The sequence below is a fragment of the Osmia lignaria genome, chromosome 14 (assembly GCF_051020975.1).
Source record: "Osmia lignaria lignaria isolate PbOS001 chromosome 14, iyOsmLign1, whole genome shotgun sequence".
Lineage (NCBI taxonomy): Eukaryota > Metazoa > Arthropoda > Insecta > Hymenoptera > Megachilidae > Osmia > Osmia lignaria.
Genome location: NC_135045.1, coordinates 6,657,380 through 6,674,611, shown reverse-complemented (window position 1 = coordinate 6,674,611; position 17,232 = coordinate 6,657,380). Strand labels below are relative to the sequence as shown.

The 17,232-nt window shown below is 42.0% G+C and overlaps 1 protein-coding gene across 10 annotated transcripts in view; it reads left to right on the top strand.

Moving 5' to 3' along the window:
• LOC117605741 (agrin) overlaps nt 1-17,232 on the top strand; it is a 347,580-nt gene that overhangs the window by 62,762 nt on the left and 267,586 nt on the right. Inside the window, exon 1 of one of the 10 annotated variants that reach the window (XM_034327401.2) lies at nt 8,985-9,547. The exons of the other annotated variants lie outside the window; for them this stretch is intronic. The gene's annotated coding sequence lies outside the window, so the exon portion shown is untranslated. Of the gene's footprint in view, nt 1-8,984; nt 9,548-17,232 lie in introns of those variants that run through there. 10 annotated transcript variants of the gene reach the window in all.

The following is a 17,232-nucleotide window of genomic DNA, read 5'->3' as shown; positions in this document are numbered from 1 at the left end:
CGTAGTGAGTCACAGGCGGTATTATTCATTTGCTCGATCGTGAGCCACTCAAAATAGGCCTACCATACGTGAAGTCTTAAAGAACTTCCATCGAATGAAATTTATTTTTATGGAGCTGTTTGTATGATTGTACTTTTGTAAAATCGAGGGCAACGAGTAGTATAAGATTTGCTAATTGTATTCAAATTCATTCGCTTTAAATTTGAGTAAATTCATGTAACAGTGTTCCAAACACGACGTCTCAATGCGCCGCTTCCAATGACCGAATTAATTAAGTATTTTCGAAACGATAGCCGAAACACGCGTTAAGTCTACCGAATACCGTTGCTCAGCCACCTTCGTTTCTCATTCGCTCGTTAAGAATTCTTCACGCGCGTATTTCTCATAATCTCGTCGACGGAAGGTGTTTCGCCGTAAAAAAGTAACGCTGATATTTCGTTCGCCGCGTCGAACAGTAAAAATCCACGATGGTTGGTTGGACTCGGCGAACCGAGGAGGAAACACGGCGATAAAGAAACGCTTTAAACGAATATTCCCGTCGATTCTTGGATATTCGCACGGCGATCTGTTTTAATGCGTCTTTAACGATCTGTTAATTTCAGAAGTGTATTAAAACGCATACACCCGGTATTAACATACTAAACGGAGAGGATTACTTTGCAACCATTTTCCGCCGCGTCCGAGTCTGATCGTATTTCAACATTGATTACCAGAAAAGCACGAGAAGCGCACTAATAAGAGCGCATTCCCAATAACGTAATTACATATCAGCGCGTTCGAATCGACGAGAATCTGAACGAGCTGTGGTAATCGTTTTAACGTACAGCCGTAATCGAGTGGCCAATGTAAACGGAAAAGCGTCGTTAACGAGAGGATTTTTCCTCTTTTTCCACGTGAACAAACTTGGGCTCAGCCGCGTTCGAGCAGGTGTGCGCCCGGCATGGAAATCGTCTGGAAATATTCATGGACGAGTATCAGCGACGATATCCCGGCAAGCCGACAAAAGCGTTCGTATCGCCGGCACGATACGCTATTATTGCCTCCATTAGTCGTTAATATATGCAAAATATCCTTATTATGTTGGGCCGATCCGCGTGTGCGAGCCGCATAGAAAGCGTCTACTTCTCACGTACGCGATACGAATATGTCTGCGAAGCGCCGCGGCCTTCCTATCACTGACCGCGTCAGACTTGATCGAGTTAAGCCTCGTCTCTTCTAATTATTTCGTGCTCGTCGAGCTTGTTGCTTATCTGAGAGATACCCATTGCCGCGGCAATTTAACGGGCCGAGAGTTTCATAGCCGTTCGTTTTACTTGCTGGAATCATTCCGCGTCGTTGTCGCGATTCGATTTAAATCCCTTCCCTTTCCGGCCACGGTAGCTCGAACCGCGGCCACGTATCAGAAAGCTGGCTTTTATAAGCGTGCGGCTTTCTTAAACGGGATTATCCGCTTCACGAGTACCACTCGCGAGATTTTAATTAAGCCGTGACACTTGCCGCCGACGCGCTGTAGTAATAATTTGTTCTTATCGCGGGGATAAGGAAGCCGTGCTTTGCGGGTGGTGCGCGTGCTTTCGGCGAACGAATGGCGGAAGGTAATCGTAGAACAGTATGATTTTTCGTTCGTACTTAGGTGGAATAGTTTCTTTATTTCAATTTTAATACACATTTAAAAAAAAAATTAAATTAATCATTATTTCCGTGATAGTCGTTGGTCCAACGCGAATGCTCTCCAAATAAGGTTCTCCGATCTTTGGTGGCGGTACAGACTTCAGCCTCTGTTAGGTGATTTACCGTGGTTCGCAGGGCTCGAGTCTTATTTTACAGACACGTAACGATGTCGTAACAGCTCGAAGGAATTCCAGGCGGGGCTCCCTTTTGTAGTCGCTGAAATATATATATACGCGTATCGTACTTTTTTCACTCGAGTTTACATAAAAAAAGAAAAAAGAAGGAACGTCCAATTGCGCGGGTGCAGTTTCCTATAAACGTCCAGTTTAAGGGGGACACGGGAAAGGCGAAGAATTTGGAGTGTCCCGCGGTGCGATACAAATACATGAAATACTACGACTCGTGTCGGTTGAATGGAATTTGATTTCGTGGTTCCTACGCAGACCGGAGGAAGGTGCAACGACGAGGATACCCCACGTATCGCTGGAAAAATTACGGCCGTTGGTTTAGGGTGTGCGAGAGAAATTACGAGCAGCCGATCTGGTCGGTTTTGAAGCGCGGAAGCGGACACCCGGAATATTTGTGACCGAGCCACTGTCCTCCTACGTGCTTCTATGGTATAGGAACGAATGTCTTCCTCGCGTCCGCCATTAACGCGGCTGATGCATCGACGCGACGCCGACCAGAGCTTTTGCTTTCTTTGTCTCTTGCGGCCGATGATTTCCTCGCCGTTGTTATACGAACCGGCAGACCTCCATAAAACATCTTCGTGATATACCGCGTGCTCTGTCGAGGCACGCGTTTCGCTCTCAGCAACGCACTATATCAGATGCGTTAACCGTGCAATTTATAAAAAATCCACCGACGTCTCTGTCGAATGTTTGCACGGCCTTCGAACAAATCGTTACGGTGCTTTTTTTAACCACTCCTTCGCTGTTTTATCGTCCCTGGCATCGGATACCTATGTTTTATCGTTGGCGCAATGTTACTGGTTCGAGCTTACGAATATGGGAAGAGATTGCAATTAAAGAATAGCAAGAAGCGTAATTGCAAGATTAATAGGGGAAGCGATTAGGATAATTAATCTGTATTTATGTTAAGAGCATCATTATAAAGTTCGATCGCATAAAAATGTTTCACTCGTACAAGAAACATAAACCACCGTATTCTCATAAAACAATCTGTTTATCGATTGCCTAAAGGGTGGTCCTATCTTCGTGATCAATAGCATGTAACTTTGCACCTATACACGAGCCGCTTCAAGGAACTGTCGTAACTTTCTATATATGGAGGTTCGTAAAAGTGGCCAAGCAATAATCGGTCGAGCCTTTAAGGCTCTCAAAGCTTATTGGCATAGCGGTTCGAGAATGAATAGCGGTTTACGCAAATGATTATTTCAGAGTTTTTGTATAATTCTCCTCAGTTTGGACTAAATCTAACAATGAGTACCTGTCTTTCCGTCCATTCGTCCTGGTTCCGCTCGACTCGAATGGATTGGAACGAGCGGGACTAAAGAATTTTTCGCGTGAAATCAGAGGCACGATGCATCTCGGCGAGATGAAGGGAAAAAGAAATCGTAGGAAGGCAAGGTTGGTATGTGGTCAGTGAGCGGAAGGCGAAGGCAAAACGGGCGAAGAAGAAGAAAAAGATGAGTGGAATGAGAGAGGCTATCTACCGACTATACGGTTCGCCCTCGCAAATCACACCGGTGTATGCATTGAAATGCGAAATGGTGCAGACCGCCCAGCTACCATAACTCCGATTAGTTAAGACACGCTTCGGCAATGTAATGCATGTGCACCCCGACCGGCAACATGTGTTATATCCTGTGTCATCACATATTTACGAGGGCAGCGGGTTCGTACCAGTAATTCGAGACGCGGCCGTTTTCTTTCCAACCAGTTACCTCGTCGTTTAATTAATCGCAGTTTCCATTTAATATACGACAAATATTTACACGAGTGTCGTAAAGCAATCGGTAATTTCGTGTTAACTCAGATCCTCCTTAATGCTTCGCCTTCCGTTCTTCCCGGTACCAGTCGATGCTTTGACACGAGACTGTGATTGAAATCGTTTTTATTCTAAAAGGGTAATTTGTATAATCAACCAACAATAATTGGATACCAATCCTGGTATTCTTGCTGTAAAGTTAAGTCGATTAGACGTACTCATTCGTGGACATCGAGGTTCAATTATTTTGCCCTTTCGGTGACAATGAGAGGGTGATCCTTTGAAACGCTGCCGGTGGAAGGAAGCTTCGAGACATTTTTTAAAGAGGCTCACAACCTCCCGTGCGGTCTCTCATCTTCTGTGGTTCGTACGCCTCCTGCCTTGCCGCTTTTAATGTTCCGTAATTGCTTTCCGTTTGCGGCCTGCGGCGAGATATTTCATACTGCGCTAAAAGGCAAGTCCCAGTGGTTCGTCTGTCCCGTGAGAATCGTCGGTTATAAAGCTTCTAAATAATTTTCTCGTTCTCGTTTACCGTGCCACCGAGGTAGAGTACTTACTCTCATCAACGCCATCGTCGCGGCGGAAATTCCTTCGAATCTATGACAGGTTACACGACAGCCAGGATAACGCGAGGATTCAACCAGCGGCAGGCTTGTCGATGTGTAAAAAATACATGTCTCGTTTCGTCCCCGCGATAACGTAATTTGGCCAGAAGTTATCTTTATCGTCGGCAGAAATTTGTTTCAACCTGTACGGCTGATAAAGTTGCATGGTAGCGCGTTCCTGCTACAAACTTACAATTAATTCAGAGGAATTATGTTCGAAGTGTTCATTCCAGAGTTACTTTTTTTTCCCCCCTCGTCCGTCTGTCATTATATTAAAACGCTTGCATCGTTTCGTTCTTACGATAACATAATTTCACCAGAAGTTAGCCTTATTGACATCGAGGACTTCTCGGAATCTGCTTCATAAATTTTGTTCGCACGAAAGTGCGTCCCTCTCGAGCGGCGTCCTGTCGTCCCGACGCTGTTACACGGCCACGGGGCTTTATCGAAATATTCGTGAACGCACGGTTTTTATCTGTCGGTTATCCAGGATTCACGGGACAACGGTGGGAAAGATAAAATGAGCCGTGGCAGGGATACGGGGTGCAGGTTTTTCCTGGTATTCAAGATTCCGGCACGCGGGCCAGTTTCTGTTCGTGTACGGATGTGGGTTGCGGCGGATACTTATGCGGCATAGTCCGTTTATAAGGACGCGTGGTCGTTGTCGAATTGTCTCGGTCGAGATAAAAAGTTGATATGTGTACGTTGCACGCGAAGGGACACAGATAAAGGGAGCCAAGGAACGCGGTCCTGGGGCGTTGTACGTCTCGTGTACACCGCGATCTTAAATTGCTTTTACAAATTTATCACCTTGACCTCGGGGGTCCTCTTTACCCCGTCCTTCCTGTTGCTAACCGCTCGATTTCCCAGGAAAAGGGTCATTTTCATTCTTGACGGCCGGCAGATAGGAAACGAGAGATTTACGATGCTATCGCTCCGATATCCTTGTATCCGTTGGCTGGATCTTTGAAGAACTAGTTTGAATGCGAGAAGAGGATGTAAATAATCTGAGCAAGGATCGAATTTGAAAAAAAGTCCTGGAAGCAAGCGGCTTGTATAATTCCTGTGACGTGTTATTCGCTCGCGATGATACGAAGTATTTGAAGGATGTCTTCATCGGTTACACGGTATCGTCGCGGATTTCTTAGGCGGGGCTCAGGTTTATAGGAGATTTGCTTGCTCGATCGGTTCCGAGATTGATAAAGTCATTCTGTAACTGGTTCCGTGTCAGATCGATGTCGATCCGGCATCGAGATCCTCGTTGGCGCGGCAAAAGAGGCCACGATGGGCCTCGAGCCAAATTCGGCGACAGTCGATTCGTTGGATGCGAAAAAAGGAGTATGTCGCGACGACAACGCGTCACCAGCGGTGTTGGGTGTAACAGGCACGGTTAATCGGATGGTTGGCTGAAGCATGCTTGAAAATTCAAGGGGACGTAAATATTGTCCACGCTGAAATCGCGATGCATGTAACCTCGGACCATTACACACGGAAGCAAAGAATATTCATTTTTCATAATGGTCTTATTAATCTTACGATTAGAGTAGATTAGCGTCCTACGCTTCATATGAAGCACGCATCTGTTTTAAGATTACCACTTAAAGTAACCATCGTTGTACACGGTAGCCAATTCAGCGACGGAAAATAATGATTCCGGTGTTCGTGGAACATCGTGGACGGAGGTAGCTTCTCGTCGAAAGGGAAAAACGAGCAGAAAATCCAAACAACACGGATTCCCGCGGAGGGTACATGGAGAAAAAGAAAAAAGTAGCAAACAGTCGGAAGAAACGAGCATAAATATCGTCCACGCCCAACCGGTGAAATCGCAGACTTGCCGAGAATTCTCTCTCCTTCCATAGCGGCTTTCTTTCCACGGAGAAGACCCGTCGTCCACCACTACCAGCAGCGTGCCGCGACCACCGCCACCGTCCTCGTCGTATCACCGTCACCGATGTCCACCGTTGTCTACCACCACTCTGACCAGCCGGGTTCGATCGTCATCGCCACCATCGCGGACCCAGTGCAATCGCCATCGCGGCGAAAACTAATAAAAACGAAAGGAAAGGAAAGCAGCGGAGTGACGTCGACGAGCCAGAGCAAGGGGATAAGAGAAAGGCCGTGGAAGGTGAAAAGGGGGAAGGAGAGAGAAGGAAAATTGGAGGGAGGAGATTTCTGCCGCGATCGGGGGACGAGAACGGCTCCTTCCGTTGGCGTGGTCCTATTGAAAGGCGAAGGTAAATTTACTGCCGGGTGGGAAGGGTGAAAATTTACTACTTTTGCCGTGGACGCTTGTCTACGGGCCCGCGGACCGACCCTCTCGGCACGCTAAAACTTCGCCGAAAATCGAATAATGATGCTCTTCGACGCGGCGAGAAACAGCTCCCTTTGCATTAAGTGAATAAATAACCAGCGTTCGCGATAGAACCGCCGCATCGTACCCGCGGCGGCAGAAATTTATTCAAATTTTTACTACCCTATAAATAAGGGCTTCGGTATTGTGCGATCGTTACAGCGGGATCGGCGCGCCGCGGCGTCCTCGAGATCGACGCGAGGGATCTATGCGCCTGCTGGTTCGCGAAACGGATGCACCAGGATTATGACGTTCTTGTCGGGAATACAAGCGAATAGATTTTCCTTCGTGGCGCTGCCAGCTTTGAAACGCTTTTCATGTCACTTTTATGGATGACCCCGTGTAAACATCCACGAACTTTAATAGCACGGTTAATAATAGTCGCGGTATATTTTGTTACCGGGGATAATATCAAGGGATTTCCATGACCATCGGTTACTCTCCGTGGTACGATATAAGGAAATCGTAGATGCTAATATATGGCCACGTAATCGTCGAATGATTTAGCTAGTTTGCTTGCGCGGAGATGATTCATTCGAGTATTAGAAAATTTATAATTGTACACTTTCCTACAGTGTCTAATACGAATTGATCATTTGAATTCTAATTTATTCATCGCTTGTCTAAGTTGTCTTAATTGCTTTTTAAACACCGTCTCGTATTTATCCCGGCCCCTTGGCTCGCGGGTCTGAATCTGAAATAGTCGAATCAAACACGGGCCATTCGAACACTTTCGACTTATAGAATCACGAAGATCGGTATCGGGAATACATCGGATAGCGTCGGGACGAAGAGCATCGATTACCTAATTGGGTAAAAGTTAAGCGTGAGTGGAAAGATCACGCGATGTCCCGGAGATCTTAACGATCGAGTCGCTAACGAGATAGGCCAGTTCTAGGTAGTGGCGCGTTAACGATGGGCCCCCATCGTCCGAAATATTTTATATCCGAGATACCTTGACCAGCGGATCCACCATTAATTTCCGAGGCACCGTCGTTTCGCGCCTAATAAATGTTCCCTTAGAAAGAGTTTCGGTATCGTCAACGTGCAGTCGATTCGATAATTTACTATTCTAACCGGCGTAAATAAGCGCATCACTTTGGGTTTATAGAGGTGGCTACCCCTTCGGAACCCTTATTCCAAAGGATTATTATAAAATAATTTTCGAATGAAAGTTCTACGATTAGGTCGGTCTCTTTTGTGTGCCATTTCTACTTTCGTCGTCCACCCTTTTCGCTCCGTCCTTAGGCGCGAACGCAAAACGAACGAGACACCGTAAAGAATGGTCCAACGATACCATCTTTGTTAGCGTAGTTGACGGTGAAAATGGTAATAAAATGTGCGCTATCCACTTTCGTGATTTCGCGGCAAATTTACGGTAAGATCGATCGTAAAATATAAGACACGCGGATTCGTGGAACGATAACTATCGATTTGGATTTCAGCCGGTGATATACGCGAAAATTTCACCGCGCAATCTCGGTCCGGTTAATATCGTTGAAAAAGAAATTACGAATCCGGTAGTAACTTTCGTTTAATACGGAAATATAAGTTAATTGAATACGACGTTTCTAGATATGTTGCTTTAAATCCGATGTAATTAAAATCGTTTTTTGTTTCCACGCATTTCATCTCGGTTTTATCCTATTAGCTACTGCTTTTTATGGTCACAGTCATTACCTTCGTATCTCGGTACTCGTTAATTCTAACTTGTATAATAAATCAAGAGCAACGCTCGTATCGCTGTGTGTTCTATCAAATATTTCTGAACCGTTATTCCAAGGGATATAACAGTATTACTGGTTTGAACTTTATTATCCTTTAATTATGTCGCCCACAACGAGGATCGTAAATTTCAAGTTGCAGATCTGGTCGCACTCGTATATACATTTAACAAACACATCTGACCATACTGGTTTCTGGAAACCACTTAATAAATGAATTACATTGCTGTTTGGCTGTTCATTTATTTCTCGTTTACTCTTTTCGAAGATTGACGAGGATACGCGAAATTGTTATCGGTCGAGATTTCTTGATCCATTATGGGAAAATAGAGAAAGCCAGTTATCCGAGGATATTTAACTTCCCATCGAATTTCTTGTAAGCTCACGAACTTTCATAAATACCCGCCGTTCGTAACGTAGCTGTCTTCCAGCGGTAATGCAGTTGGCCTCTTTGCCACCAATTGGATAGTCAGGATTTTCTATTTCAATTTTAGAAAAGTCCTATTTTCAAAAATATTCATATATACATTTATCACATTCTTTTATCTTTGTTTTATAATTTTATACTTGTACATTAAAAAAAAAAAGGAAATAGCGGTAGTTTAAATAGGTGCGCTGCTATATTTATTATCCAATTAATAATTGATATAGATTAGGTATTGATGGTTCGAAATACCGACAGTTTAAATACAAGCGCTTCAATAATATTGATTAGGTATAATAGCGACAATTAAAATCCAGTTCCTTCAATAATAGCGAATTGATTGATAATACGGATCAAGGATTGTTAGTTAAAAATATCGACAGTTTAAATACACTCGCTTCGATAATACTAAAATGGTCAATGATATTGATTAGGTATTGGTAATTAACACTTGTATGAATTTAAAAATACGTGACTGCGTCAACTTGCTTTGTATTATCCGAATCCTTCGAATAGAACGGAATCTAACGCCGGTTTGTGTTTGTATACATACATCGCGAGCGATTAAGAGTATCGAAGCTAGATTCAGACAGTCGTGTTTCGCGCGTCGGGTCAGTAATACGTGTGCGTCGAGGTGTTCTATTATATTTTCCAAACACAATTAAACGTTAAATTGTTAGGAACAATATAGTTTATAAATCATTTATTATTTAATATCTCTTCAATTTTGAGTATATTTCGCGTGTGTGTTAAGTGAATGTGTTTGATCCTGAATGTACCGATGAAGTGCGGAGGAGGCACAGCTCATTTTCTGTAGTTCAAGGTAAGAAAATAATTAATATCGTAGAAGGGTACAGTTCTATGATTCACCACCCCCAAAATAGGACAATATATTCTGAAAGGTCTCGACAAGTCCTGTTGAATGAGCCTAGTCTCAGGTTATGCAAATGAAAAAAATTAAGCTAACCTAACATAATTAAATTGAGAGAGGAAATGCGATTGAGCTTCAAAAAGCGAGTGCCTTAACCTATAAGCCACTCAACCGCTATTATAAATAGGAACTTTAAACTTCCTTTTAAGTAAAAAATACAAAAATTCAACCGATTATAACTTTTTCATTATTCGTTTGCGCAACCTGGAACTAAGTTCATTCGATAGGACTCGTCGAGATCTATCAGGGGACATTTTGGTTCTACGGGTGGTGAAACATGGAACTACAGCCGCGTTGAAATTTATATCGCATTTAGAACAATATTTATGATACAGAATGTGATACAATTGTTTTTTATAATATTAAAATCAGAGTGCAAGGACACGTTTGCAAAACTATTTTACATTGCATTCTTTAATTCGAAATATGCAATAAATCAAAATTACAGTTTTACTGTTTTTAATATTACAAAATTTGCTAATATTATAATAGTGATAATAAGTCTTCATATATAACCTCGAGTAATAGTTAATTTAAGAATTAGAATCTGTTGAGAACACAATGAATAAACCGATGAGGTATACATAGTAAACAAACTTACGGAGGTCAATTGTATACCTACGATAGGAATGATAAAGGAAACCAGTTTATTGTGTTCTCGAAATACAAGGACTTCGTATTAGATGATTTGTATTCCTAGAATTTAGCTCAATCAGTACGGTCAGTTCTGTTTACTATGTTGAAGTGTGGTTGAACTGAACACTTCAGAAAAACAACGCAACTAGAAGCTTATACTTGCAGGATCGTATCGCGAATAAATTTGAAATATTCACGAGGGAGTAAAAATTCATAGATACAAATAAATACATTTATAAAAATTTCACGTTGAAATAATATCTAGTTTTATCTTAACTGTAAATTTATTACATATTTTAAAATAGTAAAATTGAAGTAGAAGTGAAATTTGGTCGAACAGGAAATTCCAAAGAACGCTACGCAAGATGAATTCCGGAAAGGTGTTCCTCTTCCTTACAAATCCGCTTCATCGTGTCCTCTGAATACGCGACGAATATCAACCGGTTTTCAATTTTATTACCCTTTGACGAGCACAGTTTCAGCAGTCGTAATATCGGTGTAATGAAATTTCAACGTTGTCGATCGCGACAAGGGTAAACGATTTCGAGCCACCTTCGCTGACATTCTTCCACACTGACAAAATGATCGCGTCCCTCTCGCACGTTTCTTCAGTTCGCTGTAACACCCTCTATTTTTCACCTTCCACCTTCTTTGCACGTCTGCAAATCCTCCAGCCATGTCTCTGCATCGTAATTGAAGGGATTTCATACTCTATCTCCGGTTTCTCAATAATATCCTTCTCTATCGGTCCCTATCTTGTTCCTGAATCTCATTACGATCGCGTCGACGATCGCTGAACAAATTTTTCAACACCTTCCATACAACGTTTCCTTTTTTTTCCTTTTCCTCGATGAAAATTTTTCTAAACGTTTATCTGTGAATATTTTTAACTCATTTTGAAAATCAGTCATTTTTGCGACAGATAAAAAACACTAAACCTACCACGCGCGGTCAAATGAATGTTTTTAAAATTTCGTTTAGGACTTCCTGTATACGACGTTATCGTATCGCCATTTAATTTCACGATACGTTAAATACATTTTAAATATAAAAAAATATTTTGTTCACTATCTAATTGTTCATATATTAAGAAACATGTATTTTTAAAAGCGGTCATTTGACCGCTCACGGTAGGGGTAGGTATACATGAAGCGTCGGTAGGTTTAGCGTTAATAAAACAAAATATTGATAAGAAATTGTGAAACGACTTGTTGCGTTCAAAGTGAAACGTTAAAATAGTCTTTCATATTTTCCAATATTTCGTGCGTGCTTATATACGAAAGAAGATGTTTAATTTGAACGCGTCACCCTTAATCCATCAAGCTTTTATGGCGTATCCTTGTACAAAGAGAAGGCAATATTCTTTGGTAACATAGCGTGGCTTACATCAACGAGCACGAATAAAATTCGCCGGAACGAAGTATCCTGGCGGGGAAAGGAGGTCCCCAATGTCTTGCGTTGGATCATCGATCACGTTGGCCGAAAGGGAACCCTTTCTGGTTTCATACGCCACCCTCTCGTTCATTGTCAGACGATTCCTCTTCCTCTTTCGTGGCGGTTCTAAGCAACGCTGACGCTTCAACGAAACGGATAACCCAACAGCCGTGACGAACCGTCCGGATTTCTCCGTTTCTTCGCGAGAGAAAGAGACATCGCGTTTTTCTGTTTTCATTCATCCGGAGTGGACGGTAATTCGCGGAAATTTATTTTTTTTTCATGCGTCCCACCCATTTTGTTTCGAGGAAACTCGAGGTGGAAGATTCATTAGGTAAGCAAGCAAGCATTTCCCTAATGCGTTTCTCTGTAACGATTATTCTTGTTTCTTCCTGCTTTTGTAAATATTCGCGGTTTTACTTTAAAAGGTAATTCGCGGTTTTCTTACAAATGAACAGGTTTATTTTGTAAGAACAAATGTAACTGTTCTGTGTCATCATTTACTTGGGAAGTTTTCCTTTTATTTGCTGTATCGTTATCTGTAGTTTTGTAAATTTTAATGATATCCTGAGATAATTGCGTGGTATCATTGTTTGATTTTGCGAGGAGACAAGGGTTAAATCAATACGTTTCGTCAGTTATTCTGTGTGTTAGAACAAATAAAGACAACGAGTTGCAACAAGGTTTAATTTGAAGAATCTTTGAACCTGATTTTTTATCTTAGGGAAATATCCTTTTCTATTCCACTTTCTATTTGCGTTTCGTTCACGAGTACGTTTTGTCGTAATAAGAATACATATTTTCTCATTCTTTCACGCGCGGTAACATTGTTTGTACCTTTTATAGTCGTTAAATTTTTATTTCCTTATATGTCTGGCTTACTATCCCGCGTATACAACTGCTCTGATTCGCTAAACCGGGCGGCCGGTCTTTTTCCTCGATTTTCGCTTCCGCCTTCTTTTACGTCTCTTCTGGGTGGCTGGAAGAAAGGTAGAAAGACGAAGTCGCGTGATGGCATCCCCCGTGCCCGGTAAATAAATTACCTCTACCTTATCAGGAGTAATAGGAGCGCGCACGACACAGATTGGTCGGCGTTGGGCACGCGAATTAAAAGTTACTGCCCTGCCTGTAGCTAGCAGGATGTGGAAAAAGATGGCTGCATGAACGTGAGAACGAGTACGCCGTTTTACGCCGTTTACGAAGATAGGAGTTAAAGGCTCGTATCTTTTGAACATTGAAATGGGCTGGAATCGTCCTGTGATTTTATCGTCTACTGTAATTATTTACGCGATATTTTGTGTTCGCAGCTTTTCATAGCTATTCGTTTTATGGAACTTTTTAGTGTCGAAAGGTAACTTATTAGGAAAATTGAATGATATAGTTACTTTAACGCGTTCAACGTTGTCGACATTATGTTGCCAGGATGTATTTAAGTTAATGAAACAAAATCCAGTTTGTGGTAATTTATTGGAAACGTATTTAAACGTCGAGAAATTAAAAGACTACAAAAGTAACTTGAGCCACAAGAATGAAAACTCCAGATTTATTTCGGGGCTTATTTTATTTAATTCTTTTTCAATTTAAAATGAACATTTTTATGAAAAATTAAATGTACCATTTTTATCCTCTTTCGATACATCAATCACAATTTCCTCTTGGTTAAACAACGAAATCAGAGTTTCGATTCGTGGTTTCAGATTTTCTACAAATATTCACCATTCAACCCTGATACAGCAACTTTGTTGGCACGTATGTATCTTACAAAAATAGAATACTGGACCAGCTCGCGAAAATTTGGTCATTTTTCTTTCCGTTTTCCACCGTTTTGCTCGTCATTTCCCTATCCGCTCGAAGAATCTAAGGGTTGCTTCGAAATTTCTTCTCGTTCCCTCTGCTTCTTCGTCGCTTTCGTTCGATTCGCGTGAGAAGATCTCGTTTCATCGACGGCCAGCCGGCTTCCGCTTTCTCCGGAAACGTCGACGAACCGTTGCTCGCTGAATCGGAAATAAGAAAAAACATCGACCACGTTTACTTCTGCTTGATTGATACGATTTTATTGCCGCGCCAAGATTTATCGACGCGCTGTTTTGCATATGATTGATTTACGCCTATTCTCGGCTTTCCTTCCTTCTTTCTGCTGTACCTCTTCTACTTTATCCTCTCTATACCTCGTACCATCATCGAGCCGTTGCCATTGTATCGTTCTGTCGACGACACGAATATTGGCTACGAAACAGTAAGACATATCCGCTGGATTCCCCTTACGAGCGGTATCGAGCACCCCCGTAGTCGCATTTTTCAAAACATCCTGCGAGAAAATGGAGCTCGTTTATTGAATCCTCTTTCTCTTTGCTCGCGTGAAACACCGGGAAATTTTTATGGATAGATCGTTGGGGATGAAGAGGTGAAATCGACATGTTTGTTCAGGTATAACATTGTTTCCTGGGTGATTGAATATTTATATTGCTTTTCCGTTTGATGGACTGTATACAGCGTATTGTTTTTTTTTCTTCTTTATTCGACATGGGTTTGTTCCTATGTTGAAAGTTGTTAACAGAAAATGTACGGTTTAACACGTTGATTGGTATGTGAACGCAATCGTGTCCTAGGGTGATACATTTCTTTCCATCCAGGACAATTTCTTATTTTTAGTTCAACTTTCGTATGTATTTATCTTTTATATAATTAATAGTATTTCGTTCGTAATCGTTTATTAAATGGATTTGCTGTCACGAAACTGAATCTTAATTACTCATTTTAGTCATATGCATTCGTTCTTTTCTGTTACAGGTGAGTCGTTCAAACAATCGTATTTGTCATCCATGAATTTTTTCGGGACTAATGGAAACTCTTGCGGTAAGACCCCTGTGTTTGATTTACGAGCTCGGGATATGAATGTGCAGGCGGAGGTTCGGTAGAAGTGTCAGGTGTGAGTTATTAGCTGAAAAATATGTTTTCGCGGAAACTTCGGATTAAATTGACAAAGGAGCCAAGTTTTTAACGCTATTTGAAATTACACGCTCTCGAACACGTGATTTATATTCGCATTAGAGAATTTCAAGTACCACTTTGACGAATAACGAATGAATTTCATGTCCGCCGATAAAAATTCATATCACGAGCATAGTTTCTAAATTCATTTTCATATGTATCTTTTAAATCTTATATTTCTAATATGCGATAGATTCATTTCGAAACTTGAATACGTAATTTTAGTCGGTGTACCGTTATACACCTTTCGTAAGTTTGGGTCACGATTGACCCGACCGCCGTTGTTCGAGAATTAAATCGTATCTTTGCCGCCGCTAAGTTCATCAACGAAATTAATTTCGCCTCGAGGCTGGCAGCGTAATTTTCCGTTAATGGCGACCATATATTTAATCATGCGTTCAACGTTAGTCTGGCAAATTAACCGCGTATCGTCAGTAGGGGATCAGGTCAGCCGGAAGTATGTCAATGTTTATCTTCAATTGACAATGTACACCGAGTCACAGCTGTGAGAAATAACCAGAATTTGTCAGCGCGGTCGGCGACTGTTGGAGTTGTGGTCGATGGTTGTAAAAGGAGGAAAGGGGGTAGGGGGACGAGGGGGTGGTGGTAAGGAATATCTGGGGGACTACGGGAACTTTCGGTGGGGTGGTAGGACACTAACCTGATTCGACTAATACCAGTTGAGGTCTCGTCTACTTTAACCCAACCTAACTTAGCCTTAGATTAGACCAACGGACCATGTACTTGTTCACTTGCACACTGTCTTTACCGACACGGTACTCGACATAACCGTACCTTTCCGGTAGCTGCACTTTATACACGGCGTTCGCTGGGATTCTGACCCTAAAGATACATGATAACTTTCGTTCAAGAAATTTGTCTTCGTGTTGTTCCTTCTGGGTTTGCTCGTTTTTCATTTCCTCCTCGGATGATTTCTTCCTCTTTCTATAGACTCGTTGGCTTATCACGCTATCGTTCCTCGAGGTAACTTTAGGTTACCTTACTCCTTGAATGTAGTAAGGAGTATCATGACTTTAATGCAATTAATTAACCGAAGAAAGAAAAATTAGAGAAAATTCTTTAAGGATTCATTTTGAATGCAAAAGGGTTTTCAGATATTATGTAATTTATCGAATCAGTATTGACGAGGGAATTGTCGATTGTTTCCTTCGCGATCGGCTAGAATCGAGTATCTTTGTCGATCTGTGTTTACCTTACACAGTAATTAATTTCTACTCGCCAGCGTTCGTCTTCCCTATCCGTGAACTTGGAGGTCCATCTAAGCCTCGAAGAGTACATAACGCCCCTTTGACAGACGCAGGATCCGCTACGGATCCTGCTGTGTGTACTTAAGCAATCGACGCCAAACATAATTACAGGTTTCGCCCGTTTGCTCCTGACAAACACACCCCGTAGCTAATACGGTCAAACAGATTCCAGTGCATCCCCAAGTTTCGAACTCCAACGGTCGAGTATAGTGTGCGACGATGATCGTTAAATCGTGTTTGTATCGTTACACGTATATTGGAGTTTCTTGGATCATTAACGAATTAATACGGATACACACCGAACTAATCGGAAACAATTCGTTCATTCATTTCGTTAAAACTTTCCTCGAGAAAGTTCTATTTTCGAGAAATTTTCTGTTTGCTTTCTACGCTGAAAACAAACGTTCGCAGCAAGGTAGATCATTAAATTCTTTTGATTTTCTATTAGTAACAAGTGTAACGGACGTTACGTTCTTTCAAGAATCAGAATAGCGTGACAAATTGATACTTTCAGTGGACAATTATCGAGAAATACACCCAGGGCGCACCGGCGAGCCCACCAAAGAGCCTTTGCTCGCTAAGTTTCAGTCTGCAAGTCCACCGCGATTATTAGTTAGACAAGTAGTTTCCAACGTCTCTGGGAAGCGGTTCTCGGGGCTAAAGCGAGGCTTGATTAGGCGCGGTAACTTGTTTCCGTCCTGACTCCTTACGCGAACTTAAACCATATTAGATTGCGTTTAAGTCAAGCACGTGTTGGAAGGTCACAGTTCGTGGAACAGGGTGTAAGAGAAAGTGAGAAGGGGGACAGAAAGGGGAGAATACAGAGTGTAGGAAATGTAGCTACACGTCGTAAAGACACAAGGTGTTACCGTGTCAAATGAGAAGAAACTTGGAGGAATTTAATAAGTCGCCGCTGGTAGCTGAAGTCCAAGCGATTGCAGTAAGGACCCTAAGCTGGTGAACGAGTCGACTGAATATATACGGTGAAAGATAGAATGAGATATGGTGACTTAATTCGGTTACCGAGTTACGCGACTTTCTAAAACTGTCCTCTCAGGACCTAATTATGCGGCTCCCGGCGAGCAGAACTCGGCAAATCTATCAGCTGGACGTAAATATTTTATGCAAGCTGACAGGAATTTATTCATGTTAATCAATTTAATCTCTCTTTTCTTCGATCCGAAATAGCCACCCAGGCGATGGCAGTTATAAGTACAGACGGTTTCTGATCGGATCACTGATCGATTT